We start from the raw sequence: 11,883 nt of genomic DNA, 5'->3' as shown, positions 1-11,883 counted from the left end.
GAAAAGTCCTGTTGTATAAGGGAAAAAATACTGCTTACCCAATTCAAAAACAACCAAAAAGCCAATAAATAAAGACACAGACAGACAGAGAGACAACCAGCAACTTTGTTCTTCTGAACAGTGAAAAACAATGAGCTGTGTTACATTTTTTAACTGCACTACAAATTAGTAAAAGTATATACAAATGGATTAATTCTTATCCTAATAAAGAAAATTACAATCTAAGAGAAAGTGGAGGAGTCATTTAATTCAGATTTGCTAACTGCTTTATCAATTTATTGGTTACAACAACCAAAATACAATTAAAGGTCAGGTGACCAACGTGATTGTGTACACGTGCACCTACACCTATCAATAAGCGGCAGAAATGTTGCGTCACTGTTTCGTCACTCAGGCCGGGAAATTGAGGAAACGAGGGAAAACAAGAGAAACACAGAATGTAAGTAAGTATATTCATGTTTGTTTGTTTGCAGCAGGTAAAGTTATCAAGTGCATATCCGTGAAATCTTCGGCGATAAGGAAGAGAACCAGGTGTAAATACGAACATATTGTTAACGTGAGCTACCTGACTTACCTGCCGCAGGTGACTGAGCTAGCTTCTTGCCCAGAGCCGCAAAATGATGCTCTCACCTCAAATCATTTATTTTATTCCACAAACAAGTTGTTTAATATGGTTGTCACTGCATGTAATTAACAGTTTATGTTATTCTGTTATCCCCAAACCTAAATCCTGGTAGTTTACACAGATTTCTCTGCGTGCTGTATGTATAACAGCAACCACAGTTATTCTGCCACCAGGTGGCGTCATTGAGCCATGATGTGTTGGACTGTAGGAAACAACATTATGGCAAAAGGTCAGTGTTTGATATCACAGCTGAGCCCATACACTAAATATTTTTGATTATGGGCTTTGTTTGTTACTTCTGTTGTTTGGATACTTCAGCTTTGACTCCATTCTTACTACTGGCTGCATGCAAAGTTGCTTATTCTGTTGATGTTGCTATTAAATGAAGTCACATTATTATACCAGTGACCAGCACTTTGCACTGCACACTTTCCATTTTGGGTCAACATTATCGGTAAAGTATAACTAAACAGGAGACAAAATGTGTATTTGATGCATGTCTCTCACCATGTGCAGTCAAAGACTTAAGTTATGACCCAATTTGTGCTTAAACAAATAATCAGTTCATCTTAGTTGATCAGCAGAAAAAAACAATCAACAAGAATTAGAATTGATTAATCTTTCAGCAGCAGGTTATTGATCAAGCACAAAATGCTTCCACAACATCCACTGCTTTTATTTTGATTATAATTTTAATATTTTGGAGGGTTTTGGATCGTAAGTCAGACTAAACAAGACATCTCTTTAGGCTCTGAGAAATTGTGATTCAACAGGTTAACACCCATCTGCCTTTATTAACCCTGAAATTTCAGTGTGTTTAGTGCAGTGGTAGAAGAATCTTTAGTAGGAATACCACAGTGTAGAAATACTTTGTTCCAAGTAAAAATACAAAAGTATTGACATCAAAATATACTTAAAAGTACCAAAAGTAGAAGTACTCATTATGCAGAATGGCCCGTTTCGGAATAATGCACATTATATTATTGGATTATAATTATTGATGCCCTAATGTGTTCATCACTTTAATGTTGCAGCTGCTAAAGGTGGAGCTAATTTTAATTACTTTATATACTGCTTGGTAGCTTGTGAATTTCCCCCCAGGGATCAATAAAATCCTATCTTATCTTAACCTATAATCATAACACAGAACACATCATAATTTATTTTCAGATTCAGGTTAATAATACGAAATATAATCAACAAATGAACTAGTAACCACAGTTATCAGATAAATGTAGTGCAGTAAAAAGTACATTTCCCTCTGAAATGTAGTATAAAGTACTAGAAAATGGAAATACGTACAGTAGAGGTACTTAAAAATCGTACTTAAGTCCAGTACTTGAGTAAATGTACTTAGTTACTTTCCACCACTGGCTTAGTGTAATATTGTAATCACTTAATAGTAAGTTTAGGGCAGGCCAAAAACTTATGAAACTCTGTTTTTCATCCTTATAATTTTGTATTTGTTTGATATATAGGTAAATAGGAAGCACTTTTCCTTCCCAGCAATGTATCATTGAGCAACCCTGAAACAGATCAACATTAGTGCTGCTCAGTGGCCAAAAATACAGGATTATAGTTGCTCCAGGCAGCTCCCCCGGTGTGCAGTACATGTGTGCAACCTTTCTTCCTTCTGCTGCAGCTCAATTTAAAAAAAAGACAGATCCGCATTAGCAGACCTGATGTTGGAAGGTGAATTCCTAAAGCTGGGCGGATGTTCAGAGAGGTGTCTCTGTTGGAGCAGGACTGCCGTTCTCAGGCCTTCAATAGCGTCACGCAGCTCGGCCTGAATGCAGAGGGTTGCTGTCCGTCCCCTTCGTCATAGAGCCGATAAGACAGCTCCAGATGGGAGTGTATTGTGGCCTGTGACCCCGAGATCACAGGGTCGGAGCAGAGTGAACAGAGGCCAGTCGTTAAGGACTCCTCATGGAGTTCCTCTTTCTTCCAAAGGACACGTGGCTTGCTAATTGAGGGCCTACCTCCTAAAACCCCTAGTGCGAGGTCCTTGACACTGCAGGGGGAGGAGAGAGGTGTGGGGAATGAAAAGGAGTGATTTATAATTATTTTGGATGTGTTTGCCAGAGCTGCAACTAATGATTTTTGTCATTATGGATTATTTTAATAGTTATTTTTTTTTAGATTTGTAGATTATATTTTAGTATATAAAATGTCAAATAATAATGCCGTTAAGCCTAGGAGTGGGATTATTGATTGTTTTCACTATCAATTAATCTGCCACTTTTTTATTAATTGTTTAGTCTATAAAATGTCAAAAAATAATCAAAAATGCCCATTACAAGTTCACAGAGCCCAAAGTGACCAAAAATCAGCAAATCGTCACATTTAAGACACTGTAACCACTGAATGTTTGGTGTTTGTGCTTGATAAATTACCTAAAAGATTAATTCATGGGCATTACTTTCATGTTGATCGACTAATCGATTGGTTGACTAATGGTTTCAATACTGTGTTGCCCTGTTCATTGACCAAGAAACAAACATTTATTCCACATTTCCAGCCAACATGAGATCATCTTTTTGTTCAAAAGAGGCTGCTAGAAATATCAAAAGTATGTTCTCTCCCCCCCAAAAAAACCAAGGCAGTGAAAATCTCATCAGTTGCAAAAAAAACCACATTCTTGTGTGTCGCACAGTTTCAGTCGATGTGAGGCGACTCTGGGTGGAACTGCCAGATTTTCAGATTAAACAGAAAAAGATTTTTTAATGAACACATCAGTAATAATTGGACAACAGTGCAAGACTTGACAAGATCTGTTAGTCTGTGTACTGAAAAGACAGAAGGGTGAGAAGAAGTTGAAAAGATGTGCCAAGTTGGCTGGGAACCTCCGCAGTGAGCTTTACCCACAACCCTTCACCCCACCGTCGCTGCTCACTGGGACACAAACAACCTTTGTGGCTTCTCTCTCTCGTGAGTTCCAACTTGGACAAATACAGAGTGTTTTGTGTTTTGGGGGTCTGCGTGGCGTACCCTTCTTCCTCTGGTCTTACTACAATATGCCGGCATATACTCGAGGAAAGTGTGTGTGTGTGTGTGTGCGTGTGTGTGTGTGGCTCAGCTTTATGAATACAACACAGAGCGGAGAAAGTCTTTTCCCATCGGTGAAAAATTCAAGGCTCTGGCGTTTACAGTTCTCTTCTAAAGGTCATGAGATACACAAAGTTTCGTTCCCCTCACAAAGATCTTTACTTGACTTAAAAAAAAGTATAACATGACAATTTCAGATTTTTACATTTGTACAAGATGTAATAATCTATATGTTTTTAAAATTAAGATCTATTATCAATATTTTCTCATGAATGGAACAGCTTAAACCAGACTTTGGGATCAAGCTTTATTTTCTTATGAAAGTGACAAATGTGAACTTTACTACAAAGCTTCGGGAAGAACAGGAGTTGCAGCACGTTCCTCTCAGGTTTTACTTCACTGGGAAAACTCTGCTTTCCTTAATGTCCAAATTAGGGTGAAATTTTTACAAGAAAACACACAATATTTCCTGTTAAACCATCAACTCTCCAGCTGCCACTGATGACCATTTTGAAAGAGGAAGCTACAGTATTTGTTCACTAACTTCTCCACAAAAACAAAACATGTAGAATGGACAACAAACACTAATATAGTGTGGGTGCTGCATTTTCTTTTGTTTTCTTTCTCATTTGTAATGTGGCATGTTACTAGTAATGCATACATTTCTCACATTTTTTGACCGTAAATCTTCTCATTGACTCTCTGCTGTCAGTATTTTGAAACTTCTTTTGCTACTTCACATTTTTATTTAGTCTATCTCATTAATGTTTTTCATGAAGCTTCAACATTCACCAGGATCAGTCTGTCACATCCTATTATAGCTTTGACCGATGCAAGATTGATATTTTACACTTATCGGCTGATATATCTATTTTTTTTCTTCATAAACGCATCACATAAACAAATACTTTTGACAAGGATCCCTTAAATTTGTTTTTAAAGAATTGTGACAACGATCTGAAAATCTCTGCAGTAACAACGTTGATGTCTGTGGCACTTCTGTACTGCAATTTCTTGTGTTTTATCAGCCATCTTGTGCACTGTATATCTGTGATAAGCTAATATTAGCCGATTGATTGATTGGTCGGGATCTACATCCTTTTGTAAAAATGATCAATAGTAAACCATATTTATGATTTATGAAACCATTTTGGCTAATAATTCAACAGCTTGAGTAAAACAAGCTATATAACTGTGTGTAGCCACATAGTGCCCAGGTTTGATATTTTTCATGCTCTTCTTTTGCTTCTTCTTGCATAATACAATAATTGGTTACAGCTTACAGTTAAGGTGTTCAACTGATCAATCAATTGATTATTCAGACCAGTTTACCGTGAGCGGGTAACATTTCATTCTCCCCGCCATTCTGCTGAATAAAACCATCTCACAGTACCAAATATCTCATGTTATTGTGATGAAGTACATTGTAATTACAAATACAGATCACTGTATCAGTTTCATACACACACTGTTTGTACTATCAGGAGCGCAGTCTGTAAAAAGTGAGTGTGTGTGTGTGGAAGCTGCAGCAGCTGTATCAGTTTCTCAGCGTGATAAAGTAAAAGTGTGGGCTGCCCGCAGTCAGCAGCTCAGCTTTCAGATCAGCTCCACTGATATAATGGCTTCTTTAATCCGAGCCAATTAGACCCGCAGGGCACAGGGAGTGGCTGTTTTCACACTGCACCAATTTGCGCTGGGGGTGGGAGGACTGATTGACAGGCAGCCGTGTGAAAACAGAGAGACAAATGGGTTATAATTTGAACCCACGGAGAGGCAATATGGAGGAACGCAGCCTGCATGGGAAACATTTTGTGGGAAAATCACTCACTGAAGACTTTTCTTACTTTAGAAACCATCATTCAGGAGCATCGATCAAACCAAATAAAATACTTGAACCAGTTGGGCCATACTGAAAAACGCTCTCCGATAACGCTGATAGTTTCGTGGCAAAGAACTGATCAAATCACACAATGTTAATTTCCTTTAATACTGTAGTTCCCAATCTTTTTGTGCTGTGACCCCTTAAAACAGAAGCAGTGACAACTTGCATAGTTTATGAGCTGTAAGCAGCGCGGTAAAGAGCGACTTTGGCTTTTTAGATTGTTTTATATAAATATATTTTACAGGCATGAAGAGATAAAACTATGTGTGATGCCACAACAAAAGCAAATAAAAGCATGATTTTGTGTAGCAAAAATGTATCTCTTTAATCTTTTCATTACTCCTCAGATTTACCTTGAACGCAGGTTGGGAACCATTATTCTAATATATATTGAAAATAGGCGACAAGATAAAACAGAATGTCTTATCATTACTGTTGTAGGTACTGTACTTACTAAAAATACTATTAATAGGTCTTGCTTACTTGGATGCTAATTTGCTATTAAAGCAAAAACCAAGTCGGCTGTTTTCTGTTCAAGCAAAACAAACATTTAAACTACTCTAACTCTGTTTCTTTTAATCTATGAAACAAACATTATAATTATAACCAATTCCATCTCAGAAATTACTAAATAAATGGCAAAAAAAAATCTGCTTCAGCTTGAAAATCATAGTTGTTTTGGTCACAGTAGGTGATTTGACGAAGAGTTGAACATCACGGTGCTGCTGTCAGACCCTCCGTCCCTGCAGTGCTGCAAAGCTCCAGCGGGGGGCAGTCTGAACTGAAGTTGTTCCAGCAGAATGACTGCATTACCTCTGTTCAATATTCAGCTTCTGTCTCCTGAGTGTTTCTGTCATTCATGTTTCTGTGAGACTGTCTCCTTCTCAGGTGTTCAACTACACTGACCATTGATTACCCATCAAAGTGTGTGTGTGTGTGTGTGTGTGTGTGTGTGCGCGTATAATGTCACTATACACACATGGATACCACACCCAAACCCCACTTCAGTGTTAAGATGGTGATTAATTATCCCCGAATTGTTATGGGGGGAAAATATACATATATGTAAGAGAGAAATCACATTTGTCATTTCTGTGATATTTTTACAGTTTATGGTGAAACACTGGTGTTTTTGTTTTTAGCATTTATTATATAGTGGACAGGAAATGAAGGGCGAGGGAGATGGGGGACGCTGCGATTACATGGTCCACGTCTTATACTCTTCCAACACCAGGACACACTGTGATGTGTCTCACTACATACAGTAACTTGAGTGCTTTACAGTCTTTACACACTAAATACACTTGTGGTTAAAATGTAACATGAGGAAACTGCTCGCTTGTGTCTCTCTTATATAGACTAGTGTTTTTAATTTTCAAGTGGAAAGAGGAAAGAAATTGCTGTCAAGGCAATAATGTTTCCTTAGTAACCAATGTAAAAAAAACAAAAAACGAACCAAAAAAAAAACATTTTGACACTGACGGTGACAGCAACAATAGTAAAATAAAAGAAATGAGACGAACAGGACTTTGCATTTGCAATACCATAATGTAAAAGTACTCTGTTACAAAACAAAGGTTCTTCTTACTTCAGTAAAAAAAAATAAATCTATCTGTAAAATATAAAAAGTATCAAATAAAAGTAAATGTGAGTATTATATTATGATATATCATATTAATGGATTGTTAATGTTGAGTCATTCATTTGTAAGCAGGGTTTTACTGTTGTAGCAGGTTGAGGTGGAGCTAAATTTAACAATTTCACACATTGTTGGGTAGTTTATATGTTAAATAAGATAAGTTTACATGTAAAACCTTAATTTGTAAAATGACTCGTAGCTCCAGCTGTCAGATAAATGTAGTGGAGTAGAAGTAGCACAAAATGGAAATTATCAAGTAAAGTACAAGTACCTTAAAATTGGACTTAAGCACAGTACATGAGTAAATGTACTTTGTTACTTTCCACCACTGTATATATCAGCGCACTCAGCTTCCAGCTACCTCAATTATATAGAAAAATAAAAGATTTATTCCAGAAACTCATTCTGACAAAGCCAGATATGACTCAAAGGTTCCTTCAGTGCTCTGGTGGCTTCTGGTGACAGTTTGGACACCGTTGGTTCGTCATAATTTTCTCTACCAGCTCATTCATGTTTGTTCATGTCCATATTTTCACGTCATTTTGATGGACATCCCCAATTCTGAACATTTGGCAACTCCGTATCCACCAGTTAAGTAGACATGTCCATCAAAAGTGCCATTGTGACACATTTAAACAAACCGTGTCCTGACAACGTTATAATCACCCCTCTGTGTTTTTCTTGCGCTGCTCTGAAGCATTAACATGTGAAAGCTTCGAGTTCCTGTGAACTTATTTGACATCTGACCTCTCCTCTATGTCTCGCAGACAACAAATAGCTGCAGCTGCGATGGAGGGCTCCCAGTTGGTTCTCACCCACAGACTCCAGTTCAGATTGACTGGGCCATGCCTGCTCAGACAGGCAACAATGAGTGAGTAAGAAGAAGTGATTATTATAAGTGGCTCTGACTTGTTTTGACCATTAATGACTTATTGAGGCGCATTCGTCACCCTCTCTTACACACTCAACATAGTTTAAACATACTGGAGGCTAGACCAGTGTACAGTGCAGATTAACGTTCAAACAGCAGATAAAAACCTTTTATCAGACTGCAGATATTTCATACTGGAAAGCAGTCGTATGATATTTGATAACCTGCAGAGGGTGGTGTGTTGGAATGAGAGAAATGTGAGAAATCCATTTGAACGAAGCATTTCATGTTAACTTGTTGGGGAATATGCTAAATACAGAGAGAACATCACTCATTAGAGACATTTCTATTTCTTGGCTGAAATATCGTCTTTGCTGATGGATGTAAAGTAGGTTCAGTTATTGTCCGACATTCAAATTATTCACTATCACTAAGGATTTCTTCACTATCTTAATGTGATAAATTATGATATTGTCAATATTTTCAATAACTGCAATATCACAATGCTATGATATATTTCAAAAAGTCACTTGCGTCCAAACAATCCAACATACTAGAGTTGCAGGTTATCAACACTAGTTTAAATGACGTACGGTATTACAGTATACAGTAAGTAACTTCTAGGATTATTGTAGGTTAATAATTAAATGTATTCCTCGTAACAGGAGACCTCCAGTGTAGCTGAGGTAGAAAATATGGCCTTTACCTGCGTTAGTTCAACATAATATAGTCTTATTAACTGTTTAATGAAACAGTGGAGGGACTTTCAACTTTCTAATGAATTGCAGGTACTCGTGGTTCCCAACCTTTTTGGCTGGTGACCCCTCAAGACAAAGTAATGTGTACTTGGGACCCCTCGTCACTGGTTTCAGACAGTGTATGTACTGAAGAAAATAAGCAAAGATTATAGGGAAGTCTGACAAAATATACATAATTTCATGTTTCTGCTTTCCCAGTCTGTTTCACCATATGAGTCTCGACCTCCAAGTTCTTGTTTAGTACAGCGCTCGGCAGGTATTGGGGTATATTTTTTGGTCATTTGTGCATTTGAATTTCAATTTAGCACTTTGTACCCTTAAATATGTAATTTTTATGCATGATTTATGCACCTATGCTGCATATCCACACCATGTAGGCTTCTGGTTTAGAGTACAGACAGATTTCTTTGTTCCAGTTAAAAAAAATAATAAGAAAGTGACGTAAGTAACATCTAACACATGCAGGAATCTTCTTCGACGGCCCAAAGCCTTCATCACTTTCACAGATTTAGCTGATCTTCACCACGGCAGAGAAACACAAAACACCTCAAACATGTTCACACGATTACACAAACACACACACATACACACACACACACACATGTGCCAGACAGACACATTCCTACACGCAGTCAGACGCAGACCTGCACAGCCGAGACTCAGACATGCAAGCGACACAGTACACACTTTCTCACAGCTCTATCCAGACACACACACTCCCACCGTGTGACAGTTTGAAGGGCCTCATCTCGCCGGCCTTTCTTTGCCTGTCTGCTCTGTGTGACCCAGCCCTTTATATGTCTAATTAAGAAGTCAGACCCTCCAGCGTGCCATGACATACTCATGGCTGATTTCTAGCCATGTTTTGTGCCGTGTCTTCGTCTGGATGGATCGGTTTTATATCCTAATCTATAAGATATTGTGTATCGAGCTCGCCATCCCACTGTCAGTGGTCTGGGAGAGTTGAGGGATAATTCACAAAATGTTCAATAGCACTCACTAGACTGTTTTTGTGAGAAACCAGCGAGTGTATGACTTTTAGACAGAAACAATGTTAATTTTAGTAGAGAGGCTCAGCTGAACATTCCCATGCATGATCTTTGTCAAGCATTTATGAGCTGAACAATTTGTGTTAATGTGACAAAAAGGAAAAGTAGAGAGATTCTTTTTAAAACTGCGCAGTCAGTCTGTATTGTTTTTGCAGAAGTCTATGCATTTTTTTTTTTTTTTTTTTTAGCCGTTAATGGGTGCGCACGTGTGTAGAAATAAATTTCCGCGGCCCACTGGGGATGGACGACACACTTCGACCTCCTTGCTGGCCAACCATGGAAGACTTCCCCTTGACCCCTCCCGACTGAGTCACAACCTCCGAGCCCTCATCAAAAAGGAGGCCAAGAGGTTAAACTCAGCAAACCAGCAGGTCAACAACCTCTTTATCCGACCGACCCCCCCTTAAATGTTTCTGACATTTAACATTTCCAAAAACTCAGATTTCAGTTTTTACTGACACCAAACTATCATATCATACAGGCAAAATGAGTTCAGATGCTTTGGAAACCACAAACAAGCTGAAAAGTTCAAATTAGTAAAGAATTAGAAGTAAAGTCACAACATCTTTACTTCTACTGAGCAGTACATTTTCAGTGTTTTGTGCTTCTCTTGCGTCATGTGATCACTGTCCACAGTGGTGGAAAGTAAAACAAGTTAAGTAATTAAATTTCAATTAAATTTTATTTATATAGCGCCAATTCATAACAGAAGTTATCTCATTGCACTTTTCCTATAGAGCAGGTCTAGACCGTACTCTTTATATTATTATTTACAGAAACCCAACAAATCCCACCACGAGCAAGCATTTGGCAATAGTGGCAATAAAAAACTTTCTTTAAGAGGCAGAAACCTTGGACAGAACCAGACTCAACGGTGGACGGCCATCCGCCTCTGCTGTGAAAGTAAGTACTTTTACTCAAGCACTGTACTTAAGTACAGTTTTAAGGTACTTGCACTTTACTTGACTATTTCCATTTGATGCTACTTTATACTTCTACTCTACTACTACACTACAATTCAGAGGGAAACTACATTTATTTGACAGGTGTAGTTACGGGTTACTTTTCAGATTAACACTTTACATAAAAAAACATAATTAACTTATAAATTATAATGCATTGTTAGGGATTAAAACAGTGGCTTCAGACCATTTTGGCTTGTGACCCCTTACAAAAAGCAGCGTTTAGTTGGAGTTCCTTATCACATTTCAGATGTTAGCAGTTCCACCAAAGAGTGATTTCACCTCTAAACTTCTCAGATGGTTTAATTTAAATAACTGGCCCAACAAGGAAAAATGGTCTATTAAACAATAAGGCAAAGATTAGAGAAAAGTCTAAAAAAAATGAAAACAGATTTATGGCACAGAACCAAAGTTTTTTTTCTTCTTCTCTATCCCATTAATCATCTCACGACCCCTCAGATTTATCTTGTGACACTTTGGAGGGGCCCGAGCCCGGTTGAAAACACTGGACTAAACTACCAAACAGTATATAAAGAAGATAAAGTAGCTCCACCTCGACCTGCTGCTACTACTGTAAAATGGTACCTACACATTGATGCATCAGGATTAACAATCTAGTAACGTCATATATGATAATATATTAGTCACAGGGGACTTTTTTCTGCAGAACGAGTACTTTTACTTTTGATACACAAATACATTTTGCTGATAATACTTCTGTAATTTTACTTAAATAGGATTTTAAATGCAGGAATTTTACTTGCAGTGGAGTATTTCTACATTGTGGTACTGGCACTTTAACTTAAGTAAAGGATCTGAATACTTCTTCCACCACTGACTGTCCGTGTTAGCAAGAATTAATGGTATTAGATCAGGAGGGTGTGACTCTATAAAAACTAACCAGCAGGATGTTACAGGTGTCTTTATGAGAAATCCCAGAGGCCTGCGAGGACACAGAACAACAATCAAAGGGATCAAAGGTCAAGCAACTTGTGGATTTAAAAGGCCATCAAACAGGGTCACACAGAGCAACCTCCTCCAAACACACACAC

The 11,883-nt window shown here is 37.9% G+C and overlaps 1 long non-coding RNA gene across 1 annotated transcript; it reads left to right on the top strand.

Moving 5' to 3' along the window:
- Positions 1–321: 321 nt before the first annotated feature.
- LOC122864910 lies at positions 322–10,340 on the top strand. The gene is made up of 3 exons (XR_006375348.1): positions 322–443; positions 7,959–8,062; positions 10,058–10,340. It is a non-coding gene; the product is annotated as an uncharacterized LOC122864910 (long non-coding RNA).
- Positions 10,341–11,883: the final 1,543 nt, after the last annotated feature.

The sequence above is a fragment of the Siniperca chuatsi genome, linkage group LG17 (assembly GCF_020085105.1).
Source record: "Siniperca chuatsi isolate FFG_IHB_CAS linkage group LG17, ASM2008510v1, whole genome shotgun sequence".
Taxonomy (NCBI): Eukaryota; Metazoa; Chordata; class Actinopteri; order Centrarchiformes; family Sinipercidae; genus Siniperca; species Siniperca chuatsi.
The sequence above is the reverse complement of the archived record's forward strand: the minus strand, read 5'-3'. Positions and strand labels throughout refer to the sequence as shown.